General features: G+C 45.0%; 1 non-coding gene across 1 annotated transcript; it reads right to left on the reverse strand.

Annotated features, from left to right (window-relative positions):
• Positions 1-4,269: 4,269 nt before the first annotated feature.
• On the reverse strand, positions 4,270-4,407 carry LOC119927657. Its single transcript, XR_005450639.1, has one exon. It is a non-coding gene; the product is annotated as a small nucleolar RNA SNORA7 (small nucleolar RNA).
• Positions 4,408-13,137: the final 8,730 nt, after the last annotated feature.

The raw sequence follows: 13,137 nt of genomic DNA on the forward strand, positions 1-13,137 counted from the left end.
GTAAATCTGTACAAATATATACAAGTGCTGTGGGGAGGGAAAGGGGGTAGGGCAGGAAGGAGGAGAGGAAAAAGAGGGCTCAGTTCTGGAAGGCCTGGAGCAGGGGAGCTCTCAGTAGGGCTTTGAATGGAGGAAGAGAGCTAGTTTGGTTAGTCCCCAGTTCAAGACAGAGACCCTGGCATCCTTATCCCTGGCTGCCATCATGTTTAAAATAATAATCACATAACAAATACCATAATAATTATTATTAATAATAATAATTAATTATTATTATTATTATACGATAGTATCAAATTTCAGAAATTTCATCCCCCACAGTATTGTTTCTCCCAGCTAAGCGCCCCTCTCCAAAACTGGCGGGGGAATCCTCGTGGTGAAGAGCTTCTTTGCCAACCTGTTCCCTGCGATATCATTGGAAAGGAGGGGGCCGGGCAGGGAGGATGAGGAAGGAGGGAAAGGAGACTCTTCTCTCTAATCATACTTTCAAGAACTTCAAAACGTCCCCGGGAGGGTGTCGGCTTTTCATTTCCACCTATCACCCAGCCTGCCAAAACTGAAACGTGAATCTCTCCCACCTTCTTCTATTTTGTTTTAGGGACACACTGACAGATTAAGAGGGCAAATTCAGTGGGGAAGAAGGGATGAGAAACTGCAGCTGGCCGAATGAAAGAAGAAGAGATTTTGAGACAGTCGGAACGTTTCCCCACGGCTGGGATCTGTTTACAACAAACGAAGCAGTCTTCCAGAGCTAATTCCGAGCTCCATCACTCCCAAATATGGGATCCGTATGCTTATATAAGTCAAGGCTATTTATAGATATTAGTAGAAGGCGAATTATGCATTTAGACCAGGGAGACCTATTTCTAAAGCCAGTATCGCAGCGGCAAGTTCTCCAAATGTGCAGCAGAAGCCGAAGGTGGAAGGGGCTGGAGGCCAGAGGGTAGGTGGAGCCTTTTAGCCACCAGCTGCTATTTCAACCCTGGAGGAATGGTGAGTGGCAAAGTGGTACCCCGAAAGAGAGGTGAAGGAAGAAGGAGAGATAAGCAAAACGATCTCCAGGTGCTTTTTCGTTTCTGTCTTTCATTAAGTATGTTTGGTAAGTGCTTACTACGTGCCGGGCCCCACCGTACAAGCTAATCAGGTTGGACGCTGTCCCTGACCCACAAGGGGCTCACAGCTTTAATCCCCATTTGACAGATGAGGTCACTGAGGCCCAGAGAAGTTAAGCGACTTGCCAAGGTCACACGGCAGCAGATGAGCGGCGGAGTCAGGATTCGAACCCAAGTCTTCTGACTGCCAGGCCCGGGCTCTTTCCATAAGGCCACGCTGCTTCTCCCTGATATGATGATAGGAAAAAAAAAAACAATTTCAAAAGCTCTTATCTATTTTTCCTGCTGTTTCCCTTCAGATCCAATACACTTGAATCCCACCTTCTGCTCTGGACTTTCCTTGCATGATGCGGATCTGAAATTCTTTTTTTAAAGTTCTGTTCACCGCTCCCCAGATCATGTCGGTGTAATCAACACCAGCAGCAAAGGGTTGGATTTCACTGTAAAGCAGTTTGACCTCTCGCCTGCAAGAAATACGAAGCAAAATTTAAATGAAACTAAATTTCCCAGTTCAGCCTTGCCTGATTAAAAACAGTCATTTGCCTACACAATCAGAGGGAGTCCCAAATGATACTTAGGTACAGAGTTACGCTGAGGGAATGGCACTTGGCTGCGGTTTCAGGAATATATAAAACGTCCACTCTGCCCCTTGCAGTTTGAGGTATTTGAAGCTGAGGGTGGTGCGCGTGTAATAATAATTGTGGTATTTGTTAAGCACTTACTATGTGCCAAACATTATGCTAAGCACAATGCCAAGCATGGCTTGGGAGTCGGAGGTCGTGGGTTCTAATCCCGGCTCCGCCACTTGTCAGCTGTGTGACTTTGGGCAAGCCACTTGACTTCTGTGGGCCTCAGTGACCTCATCTGTAAAACGGGGATGAAGACGGTGAGCCCCATGTGGGACAACCTGATTACCTTATATTATCATCATCAGTCATCATCATCAATTGTATTTTTTGAGCACTTACTATGTGCAGAGCACTGTACTAAGCGCTTGGGAAGTACAAATTGGCAACATCTAGAGACAGTCCCTACCCAACAGTGGGCTCACAGTCTAAAACGGGGAGACAGAGAACAAAACCAAACATACTAACAAAATAAAATAAATAGGATAGATATGTACAAGTAAAATAAATAAATAGAGTAATAAATATGTACAAACATATATACATATATACAGGTTATATTACCCCAGTGCTTAGAACAGTGCTTTGCACATAGTAAGCGCTTAACAAATACCATCACCATCTGAAGCCCCATGCTGGCAGCTTCTTCCTCTCCCGCTGTGGGCACCACTACCCAACAGATGCACACAATAAACAAAGGCATACACTCGTGGAGAGCAAATACCAGTCCTGAGCTGGCTGCTGCTCAGTTGGGTAGGCCAGCATTTAAAGACCTAAACTAGCACAGGAGGGGATGTACACGCAGGATCGTGGCCGCAGATGCAGGAAGTGCATAGACGTGGCCCTGGTCGAGTGAATAGAAAAAAGACATCCAATTTCCTTGTTTTACTCCATCATACCTGTAAGAGAGAATGTGGGCCAGTAAGAGTTTTCTTTAGAATGGTTCATCTTTTGTGCTTATTTTACAAAGCCGTCATATTTCAGTGCAAATATCCAGGAGATGGGATTCTGGAACCCAATTGAAAAGCTTTTAACACTGGACGAGAAAGAGTGGGAATGACTGACACTAAATAAAATGAGAAGGCAAAAAGGCGTATGGTTAGCTGCTTTCCCTGTTCCTTTATCCTTCTCCCAAAATGATGCTCTTTCTTCGGTAATATTTGCCGGCTGTAGGACCTTAGGCGAGTCACTTAACTTCTCCGTGCCTCCGTTTCCTCATCGCTCCCTCCTACCTAGACTCTGAGCCCCATGCAGGACAGGGACAGTGTCCCAACTGATAACCTAATATCTACCCCAGAGCCTGGAACAATGATTGGCACATATTAAACGCTTAACAATTGCATCTGCTCCAGCAGTGATTTGTGCAAAATAAACACTTAAATGCCATGGTTGTTATTATTATGACTGCTGGGTGAAGAATAAAAGCTTTGTGAAGATCGGGATAAGACTGTAATACCAAAAGCGTTCATTCAATATTGATTTAGTCGTATTTATTGAGTGCTTACTGTGTGCAGAGCACTGTGCTAAGCGCTTGGGAGAGTACGATACAATAAGCAGACATATGACCTGCCCACAATGAGCTTCCAGTCAGTGACGAGCCCACTGAGAGACAAATGCACTAACACATCAAAGATCTACAATGATTTGATTCTTTCGTGGTAAGAACATCCTGTCTCCAAATCCCAAAAGTTGGAACCTGGGCACTCCTCAGTCAATCTTAACTCGATTAAAAGTTCTAATTTTTTTAAAAAAGCCGAAGATCCAAACTATAAGAAGCTTTGTAAGTCAACAGCAACAAGTAGAAGTATACATGAGAAGCAGCATGGCTTAGTGGAAAGAGCACGGGTTTGGGAGTCTGAGGACGTGGGTTCTAATCCTGGCCCCGCCACTTGTCGCTATGTGACCTTGGGTAAACCGCTTCACTTCTCTGTGCCTCAGTGACCTCATCTGTAAAATGGGGATTAAGGCTGCGAGCCCCACGTGGGACAACCTGATTACCTTGTATTTACCCCCGCGTTTAGAACGGTGCTAGGCACATAATAAGCGCTTAACAACTGCCACAAGTATTACTATTGTTATTACATAAAAGCATTGTGGTAGCCAATATGGGCTACTCATGTGAAATACTCCCATTGATTTTTATCTTGTCTCACACTGTCAAGTCGTCTCTATTTATTTTATTTTGTTAATATGTTTGGTTTTGTTCTCTGTCTCCCCCTTTTAGACTGTGAGCCCACTGTTGGGTAGGGACTGTTTCTATATATTGCCAATTTGTACTTCCCTAGTGCTTAGTGCAGTAAGCGCTCAATAAATACGATTGATGATGATGATGATGATGTCCCACAGCGACACCATGGACGCATCTCTCCCAGAACATCCCACCTCCACCTGCAATCGTTCTGGTACTGTATCCGTAGTGTCTTCTTGGTAAAAATAAAGAAGCGGTTTACCATTGCCTCCTTCCGCACGGTAAACTTGAGTCTCCTCCCACGACTCTCTCCCATGCCGCTGCTGCCCAGCACAGGGAATTTTTGACTTGTAGCAGATTGCCTTCCACTAGCTAGCCACTGCCCAAGCTAGAAATGGAATGGGTAGGCCTCTGCTTGACTCTTCCTCCTGTAGTCGAGACTGGTAGACTACTGGAAACTCTCCAGGTGCGACCCTGAGAGGATACTCCCATTGATATAGAGAAACAGCCTGGCTCAGTGAAAAGAGCCCGGGCTTGGGAGTCCGAGGTCATGGGTTCTAATCCCGGCTCCGCCACTTGTCATCTATGTGACTTTGGGCAAGTTGCTTAACTTCTCTGGGCCCCAGTGACCTCATCTGTAAAATGGGGATTAAGACTGTGAGTCCCACGTGGGACAACCTGCTTACCTTGCATCCCCCCCCAGCACTTAGAACAGTGCTTTGCACATAGTAAGCGCTTAACAAATGCCATCATTATTATACATATTTTTAAATAAACAGACAATTGCACTCTGTTCTAGAATGCTCCGGAATAATCTGCAAAGCTATTCTGAAATTAAAGGTATAGCTTTGAATATGAAGGCCTGGCATAGTGCAGTCGTAGTCCCAACTGGAAGGAAAGATGAACAATTTTCAAATGAAATTTTTTAAAAAGTAATTTTCTAAACCACAAGTCAGTACCTGCAAATTCAGGAATCGACCTAGATCCAAGATACAGTTCCAGATTTGCAGCCCTCAGAGGTAACAAGGCGAATTCATTCGCCACAATTTGGGAGTTTTGAAATGGCTCCAGCTTTATGCCACAGATACTTTCCTCCTCTTATGAGCATCATCATAGTCTTCTCTGGATTGGTCCTTAGCCGACCTGCTCTCATCCATGTCTTTTATTCTACCAGGTGCTGTGAAAGTCAGAAAAATTGCTCCTTCCAGAGGTGATGAAAAGCGACGCAAAGCTTCCCTTCACCTGAGTACTGACGGTAATGCTGATCTAAATGCCTTTTTTTTTTTAGGATTTGCCTTTAATACACGTTGAAGGACAGGGAGAAAGGTTGCCTTGAAAGGTACGCCACAAGAGAGAGGATCCTGGGACGGGTTAATTGCAGATCGTGATGCAAATTTAGGCCAGGAAGAAATCAGTTATCAAAATAAAATTAGCAAAATGATCAATAATTATGGGTGTTTAAAAGAATGTCCAGAGGGGTGAAAATCCCGTGGCTTCTCCAGAATAAAGCTGTTTTGACTGGAAAAACTCTTTTAGGACTGGCACTTATCGAGGGAAGCAGCATGGCCTAGTGGAAAGAACATGGGCCTGGGAACCGCAGGACCTGGGTTCTAATCCCGGCTCTGTCACTGGCCTACTTACACTATGATCCCCATGTGGGAGAGGAACTGTATCCAGCCTCATTAACTTCTATCTACCCCAGCACGTAGAACAGTGTTTGACACCTAATAACCACTTAACAGATACCATAAAAAAGTCAGTCACTCACTCAATCATACATATATTGAGTGCTTACTGTGTTCAGAGCACTGTATTAAGAGCTTGGTAGAGTGCAATACAACAATACAGTAAATTCATTCCTTGCCCACCATGAGCTTACAGCCTGGAGGCAGAGACAGACATGAAGCTCAGAGAACATCCATGTTTCTGACAGTGCAGACATAGGTAATAATAATAATAATGATGATGATATTTGTTAAGCCCTTACTATGTGCAGGGCACTGTTCTAAGCGCTGGGGAGGTTACAAGGTGATCAGGTTGTCCCACGAAGGACTCACAGTTTTAATCCCCATTTTACAGATGAGGTAAGTTAAGTGACTTGCCCAAAGTCACACAGCTGACAGTTGGTGGAGCCGGGATTTGAACCCATGACCTCTGAATCCAAAGCCAGTGCTCTTTCCACTGAGCCACGCTGCTTCTCGAATTTAGGTAGTAAATTCTACTTTCATTCAATAGTCACCTGTCAGTGATGATCCAATAGGACGATTTCATTTGGTCAAAAATGGATGAAATTAATTGATTTCAAAGGCCAGGAAAGGAGAGGCCCTATAAAAAAAAAAAAAACCAGCCGTTCAAGACAGCTGTCCAGCTACATCAATGATTTACCAGGGAGTGTTTGCCCTGCTGTGTATCGTAGTACTCGGTAGTTGCCATCATTTCGGGGAGGGAGTTTGTATGTTTCGGGGGGGAAGGGGCCTGTTCTCCATCTTTCACAGATCACCTACATACATTCATTCATTCATTCAGTCGTATTTACTGAGGTTTACTGTATGCAGAGCACTGTACTAAGTGCTTGGGAGAGTACAATAAATCAGTGAACAAACACATAACAAGCTTACTGTCAAGAGGATCTACAGTCTACAGTCAAGTCCATTAGTTTTAACCGACTGTATCCTTATGTCATCCCTCAGGGTCGCACCTGGAGAGTTTCCAGTACTCTACCAGTCACAACTACAGGAGGGAGAGTCAAGCGGAGGCCTACCCCTTCCATTCCTAGCTTCCATTCCCGCCGCCGCCACTTGTCCGCTGTGTGACCTTGGGCAAGTCACTTCACTTCTCTGTGCCTCAGTGACCTCATCTGTAAAATGGGGATTAAGATTGCGTGCCCCACCTGGGACAACCTGATCAACTTGTATCCTCCCCAGCGCTTAGAACAGTGCTTTGCACATAGTAAGTGCTTAATAAGTGCCAAAATGATTATTAATTATTATTGGACAGTGGCTAGTGAGTGGAAAGCAATCTGCTACAAGTCAAAACTCACCTGTGTCGGGCAGCAGCGGCGTGGGAGAGAGTCGAGGGGAGAGATTCAAGTTCACTGCCCGGAAGGAGGCAATGGTAAACCCCCTCTGTATTTTTACCAAGAAAACTCTATGGATACACTGCCAGACGACTGCAGATGAAAGGTGGGGCGTTGTGAGAGAGATGTGTCCCTTCCTTCTTCTCCCCTTCGTCCCCCTCTCCATCCCCCCATCTTACCTCCTTCCCTTCCCCACAGCACCTGTATATATGTATATATGGTTGTACATATGTATTACTCTATTTATTTATTTATTTATTTATTTATTTTACTTGTACATTTCTATCCTATTTATTTTATTTTGTTGGTATGTTTGGTTCTGTTCTCTGTCTCCCCCTTTTAGACTGTGAGCCCACTGTTGGGTAGGGACTGTCTCTATGTGTTGCCAATTTGTACTGCCCAAGCGCTTAGTACAGTGCTCTGCACATAGTAAGCGCTCAATAAATACGATTGATTGATTGATGTGTCTATGGTGTCGCTGTGGGTCGGACACGATTTGACAGCATAAGACAACGACATCAATCCTCATTCATTCAATCGTATTTATTGAGCGCTTACTGTGTGCAAAGCACTGTACTAAGCGCTTGGGAACTACAAGGATTGGAGAAAAGGGACACGTCACCCATTGCCACCACTTTTCCATTAGGAAACCCGGCTTAGTCGAGTGAGCACAAGGACGAGGAATCCGACTGCCCAGGTTCTAATCCCGACCCTGCCGCTTGCCTGCCGTGTGAGCTTGAGCAAGTCACTTAACTTCTCTGGGCCTGAAGTTTCCTCAGTTGTAAAATGAGAGACAAAATACCAGTTCTTTGTCCCTCTTAGGTTGTCGGGGTCTGGGTCTTTCATTCATTCATTCATTCATTCAATCATGTTTATTGAGCGCTTACTGTGTGCAGAGCACTGGACTAAGCACTTGGGAAGTACAAGTCGGCAACATCTAGAGACGGTTCCTACCCAACAACGGGCTCACAGTCTAGAAGGGGGAGACGGACAACAAAAAAAACCATGTGGACAGGTGTCAAGACATCAGAATAAATAGAAGTTAAGCTAGATGCACATCATTAACAAAATAAATAGAATAGTAAATATGTACAAGTAAAATAAATAGAGTAATGAATCTGTACAAACATATATACAGGTGCTGTGGGGAGGGGAAGGAGGTAGGGCTGGGGGGATGGAGAAGAGGAGAGGAAAAAGGGGGCTCAGTCCTGGAGGGTCTGACCTCCTTATTGTGTATCTGCCCCAACACTTGGCACTTAGTAGTAAGTTTAATAAATGCTATTATCACTGTTTCTTAATGGAGTCTTTCATTATTTATTCATTCATTCCATGACATGTTTTGAACTCTCACTGTCTGCAGCGACCTGTACTAGTGGCTATTGTCTGTATTAGAATTGGTTCCTGATGAAATCTAAGATGCCAAATCATTAGAGAAGGAGCGTGGCTCAGTGGAAAGAGCCCGGGCTTTGGAGTCAGAGGTCATGGGTTCAAATCCGGCTCTGCCAGTTGTCAGCTGTGTGACTTTGGGCAAGTCACTTAACTTCTCGGTGCCTCAGTTACCGCATCTGTAAAATGGGGATGGAGAATGTAAGCCCTACGTGGGACAACCTGATTACGCTGTATCTACCCCAGCGCTTAGAACGGTGCTAGGCACACAGTAAGCGCTTAACAAATACCAACATTATTATTATTATTTCCCTAAGTGCAAAATCGCCAGAGTGGGGACCCTGGATAAAGCCCCCACAATAAGAGTGGCCCGGTTGAGAAAGAAGCACTAGGGAAAGGGGGTAGGGAGTGAAGAGCTGAAGAGACCAGGATGGACTGACATTTTGGTGGGGAATGGTGAGCAGTCTTCCTGCCTCTTCCCATCTGTCACTGACCTCCTCCACGCCTACCATCTTCACCGTACCCTCTGCTTCCCACTACCGTATTTCCGGACAAGACCCAGCCTGAACCATTTCTAATGGGCTTATTCTTTGCTTTTTTTGGACAGGAAAAGAAGGGGGTTAAGCAAGGGAGCCTGTAAATACCGAGGAAAGACTATAAAGCAGCTGCTTCTCACTGGCACTGCCTCTCCTCCGCAGATGGAAGTAGCAAAGACATTATTTTACTCTAAAAGCGGTATTTTTATTTTTATGGAAAAACAATCTAGTGAAAGCTGCGTATTTTGAATTCCATTGAGAATATGACTAACGATGGGGTCGTAGAATCAGACTCTAATACTAAGATTTTTAAAAAAACAGTTTCTGTAAGTAAGTATGGGGCTGGATTTCAGTCTTTTGAAATTGCGATGTGTTTTTTTTTGTCAATGGTTATCTGCCTAAACAGTGACAAAAATGAAAGTGACTGAATGATTTTACACTTCAAGTGAAGGAAGCGCTAGAGCAGAAATAGCTGTCTTATTGCATTTCAATCTTTTCCTTGTGGAGGATTGTTTTCTGATACTCTCACCACTTTCGGAAGACAACTCTGATGTTGTTAAATGAAACGCACCTTTCTTATAAGGTTAAAAACACAGTGAAGCAAGAAAACTCCAAAGTCACGGTCCCTTTGTCAGAATTTGACGTCGGATAGCTGCATGGCTTAGTAGAAACGGCATGGACGTGGATGGCCTAGGTGATCTAAGGTTCTAATTCCAGCTCAGCCACCTGGTAAGTCACTTAATCTATGCTTCAGTTTCCTTATGTTCCCCCTCCCCCTTAAACTCTGAGTTCTATATGGGATGGGGACTCTGTCTGACCCCTTTATCTTTCTCTTGCAGCTACCCAAACACTTATTAGAGTGCTTGGCCCATAGCAAGCATTTAACAAATATGATTATTATTGTTGTATTTTGGATAAAGGCAAACTAGCAAAGGACAACACCGAAACCACTCTCAGACACACACACACACCCAAATTCAGGTGGAGTATGATCACTGCTAATTATTCCTACATTTTTCCCATTTACATGGACAAATGTTACATCCCATTCAGGCCTTCCCTGACTAAGCCCTCTTTTCCTTTTCAACTCCCTTTTCCATCACCCTGACTGGCTCCCTATATTCATCCCCCCTTCCCAGCCCCACAGCACTTACGTACATGGCTGTAATTTATTTATTTATATTCATGCCTGTAAGGTCACTGTGGGTTGGGAATGTGCCCATTATATTTTTATATTGTATTCTCCCAAGTACTTAATACTGTGCTCTGCGCACAGTAAGTGCTCAATAAATATGATTGACTGAGTGACTCAGGATCCATCAATCAGTCAATCAGTGACATATATTGGGTGCTCACTATGTGCGGGAGGCCTTCCCAGACTGAGCCCCCTTTTTCCTCTCCTCCTCCCCGTCCCCCAGCCCTACCTCCTTCCCCTCCCCACAGCACCTGCATATATGTTTGTACAGATTTATTACTCTATTCATTTTACTTGTACATATTTACTATTCTATTTATTTTGTTAATGATGTGCTTCTATCAATCAATCAATCATATTTATTGAGCGCTTACTGTGTGCAGAGCACTGTACTAAGCGCTTGGGAAGTACAAGTTGGCAACATATAGAGACAGTCCCTACCCAACAGTGGGCTCACAGTCTAGAAGGGGGAGACAGAGAACAAAACCAAACATATTAACAAAATAAAATAAATAGAATAGATATGTACAACTAAGATAAATGAATAAACAAATAGAGTAATAAATATGTACAAACTTATATACATATATACAGGTGCTGTGGGGAAGGGAAGGAGGTAAGATGGTGGGGATGGAGAGGGGACGAGGGGGAGAGGAAGGAGGGGGCTCAGTCTGGGAAGGCCTCCTGGAGGAGGTGAGCTCTCAGTAGGACCTTGAAGGGAGGAAGAGAGCTAGCTTGGCAGATGGTCAGAGGGAGGGCATTCCAGGCCAGGGGGATGACGTGGGCCGGGGTTTGACAGCGGGACAGGCGAGAACGAGGCACGGTGAGGAGATTAGTGGCAGAGGAGTGGAGGGTGCGTACTGGGCTGGAGAAGAAGAGAAGGGAGGTGAGGTAGGAGGGGGCGAGAGGATGGACAGCCTTGAAGCCCAGGGTGAGGAGTTTCTGCCTGATGCGCAGATTGATTGGTAGCCGCTGGAGCCATTTATTCTGATGACTTGACACCTGTCCACATGTTTTGTTTTGTTGTCTGTCTCCCCCCTCTAGACTGTGAGCCCGTTGTTGGGTAGGGACCATCTCTATATGTTGCCAACTTGTACTTCCCAAGCGCTTAGTCCAGTGCTCAGCACACAGTAAGCGCTCAATAAACATGATTGAATGAATGAATGAATGCAGGGCACCGTACTAAGTGCTCTGGAAAACAATAGACTTGGTAGACATGAACATGATCCCTGTCCTCAGGGAGAGTTCGTGTATGTGGTAGAGCTGGGTCAGCCCAACTCATTTCTCCATTAATGGTAGACAGGCATATGATGATGATGATGATGATGATGATGATGGCATTTGTTAAGCACTTACTATGTGCAAAGCACTGTTCTAAGCGCTTGGGGGAGGTTACAAGGTGATCAAGTTGTCCCACAGGGGGCTCACAGTTTTAATCCCCATTTCACAGATGAGGTAACTGAGGCACAGAGAAGTGAAGTGACTTGCCCAAAGTCACACAGCTGACAGTTGGCAGAGCCGGGATTTGAACCCATGTTCTCTGAGTCCAAAGCCCGGGCTCTTTCCACTGAGCCACGCTGCTTCTCAGGCATATCAGCGTTTAGAACGGTGCTTGGCACATAGTAAGCACTTAACAAATACCGTCATCATCATCATCATCATGTATTGGACTTCTGCTGTCCATCTCTGGACTGAGTTTGACCGGCCAGAGAAGACAGTTGACTGGAGGTTTATCCGCCTCATGGCCTCAACTCACCTTTCGATTTTCCAGAGTAGAGTTCGTTAGGAGAGGAAAACCGTGAGTCTGGTGATGTTTCACTGAGAAATCAGCTGGGGTACATTGGGCCTCTCACACTGAGATATCTTAATGCCTGATAAAAGGTGAAGTCTGCAGGGCGAAGTGACGCTTCACGTGGCAAGATGAATTGGGAGTCTTTTTGGTCTGAAATCCCATCCAAGAATGAATCTCTCTGCATTGGGTGTAACGCCTAGTGGATTTGAAGCTGTGACATGTTTGTTTCAGAGTACACTATAGGGAGGGGTTTGAAGGGAAGCCATCTCCTTTGGCCTTTGTAGGATGTAGTCCCGGGCAGCGGAACCTAGGCCTGGGCACTTGATAATAATAATAATGTTGGTACTTGTTAAGCGCTTACTATTCATTCAATTATATTTATTGACTGCTTACTGTGTGCAGAGCACTGTACTAAGCGCTTGGGAAGTACAAATTGGCAACGTATAGAGATGGTCCCTGTGCAACAGCGGGCTCACAGTCTAGAAGGGGGAGACAGACAACAAAACACATTAACAAAATAAAATAAATAGAATAGTAAATATGTACAAGTAAAATAAATAGAGTAACAAATCTGTACAAACATATCAATCAATCAATCAATCGTATTTATTGAGCACTTATCTATATACATTTATACAGGTGCTGTGGGGAGGGGAAGGAGGTAGGGTTGAGGGTACGGGGAGAGGGAGAGGAAGGAGGGGGCTCAGTCTGGGAAGGCCTCCTGGAGGAGGTGAGCTCTCAGTAGGGCTTTGAAGGGAGGAAGAGAGCTAGCTTGGTGGATGGGCAGAGGGAGGGCATTCCAGGCCTGGGGGATGACGTGGGCTGGGGGTCGATGGCGGGACAGGGGAGAACAAGGTACGGTGAGGAGATTAGTGGCGGAGGAGCGGAGGGTGCGGGCTGGGCTGGAGAAGGAGAGAAGGGAGGTGAGGTAGGAGGGGGCGAGGGGATGGACAGCCTTGAAGCCGAGAGTGAGGAGTTTTTGCCTGATGCGTAGGTTGATTGGCTTACTATGTGCCAAGCACTGTTCTAAGTGCTGGAGTAGATACAAGGTAATCAGGTTGTCCCCTGTGGGGCTCACAGTCTTCATCCAGAAGAATCAACAGCTGAAGCAAATTATGCATCAATTAAGGACTCTCATGTGGGACATAAATGCCACGTTGGCGATGAGGAACTAAATGGATTTTTAAAAGTCAGTGCTTTCCCAACTGTCATAACGTTTATCATTTTCT

Source organism: Tachyglossus aculeatus, chromosome 4, assembly GCF_015852505.1.
Source record: "Tachyglossus aculeatus isolate mTacAcu1 chromosome 4, mTacAcu1.pri, whole genome shotgun sequence".
NCBI lineage: Eukaryota > Metazoa > Chordata > Mammalia > Monotremata > Tachyglossidae > Tachyglossus > Tachyglossus aculeatus.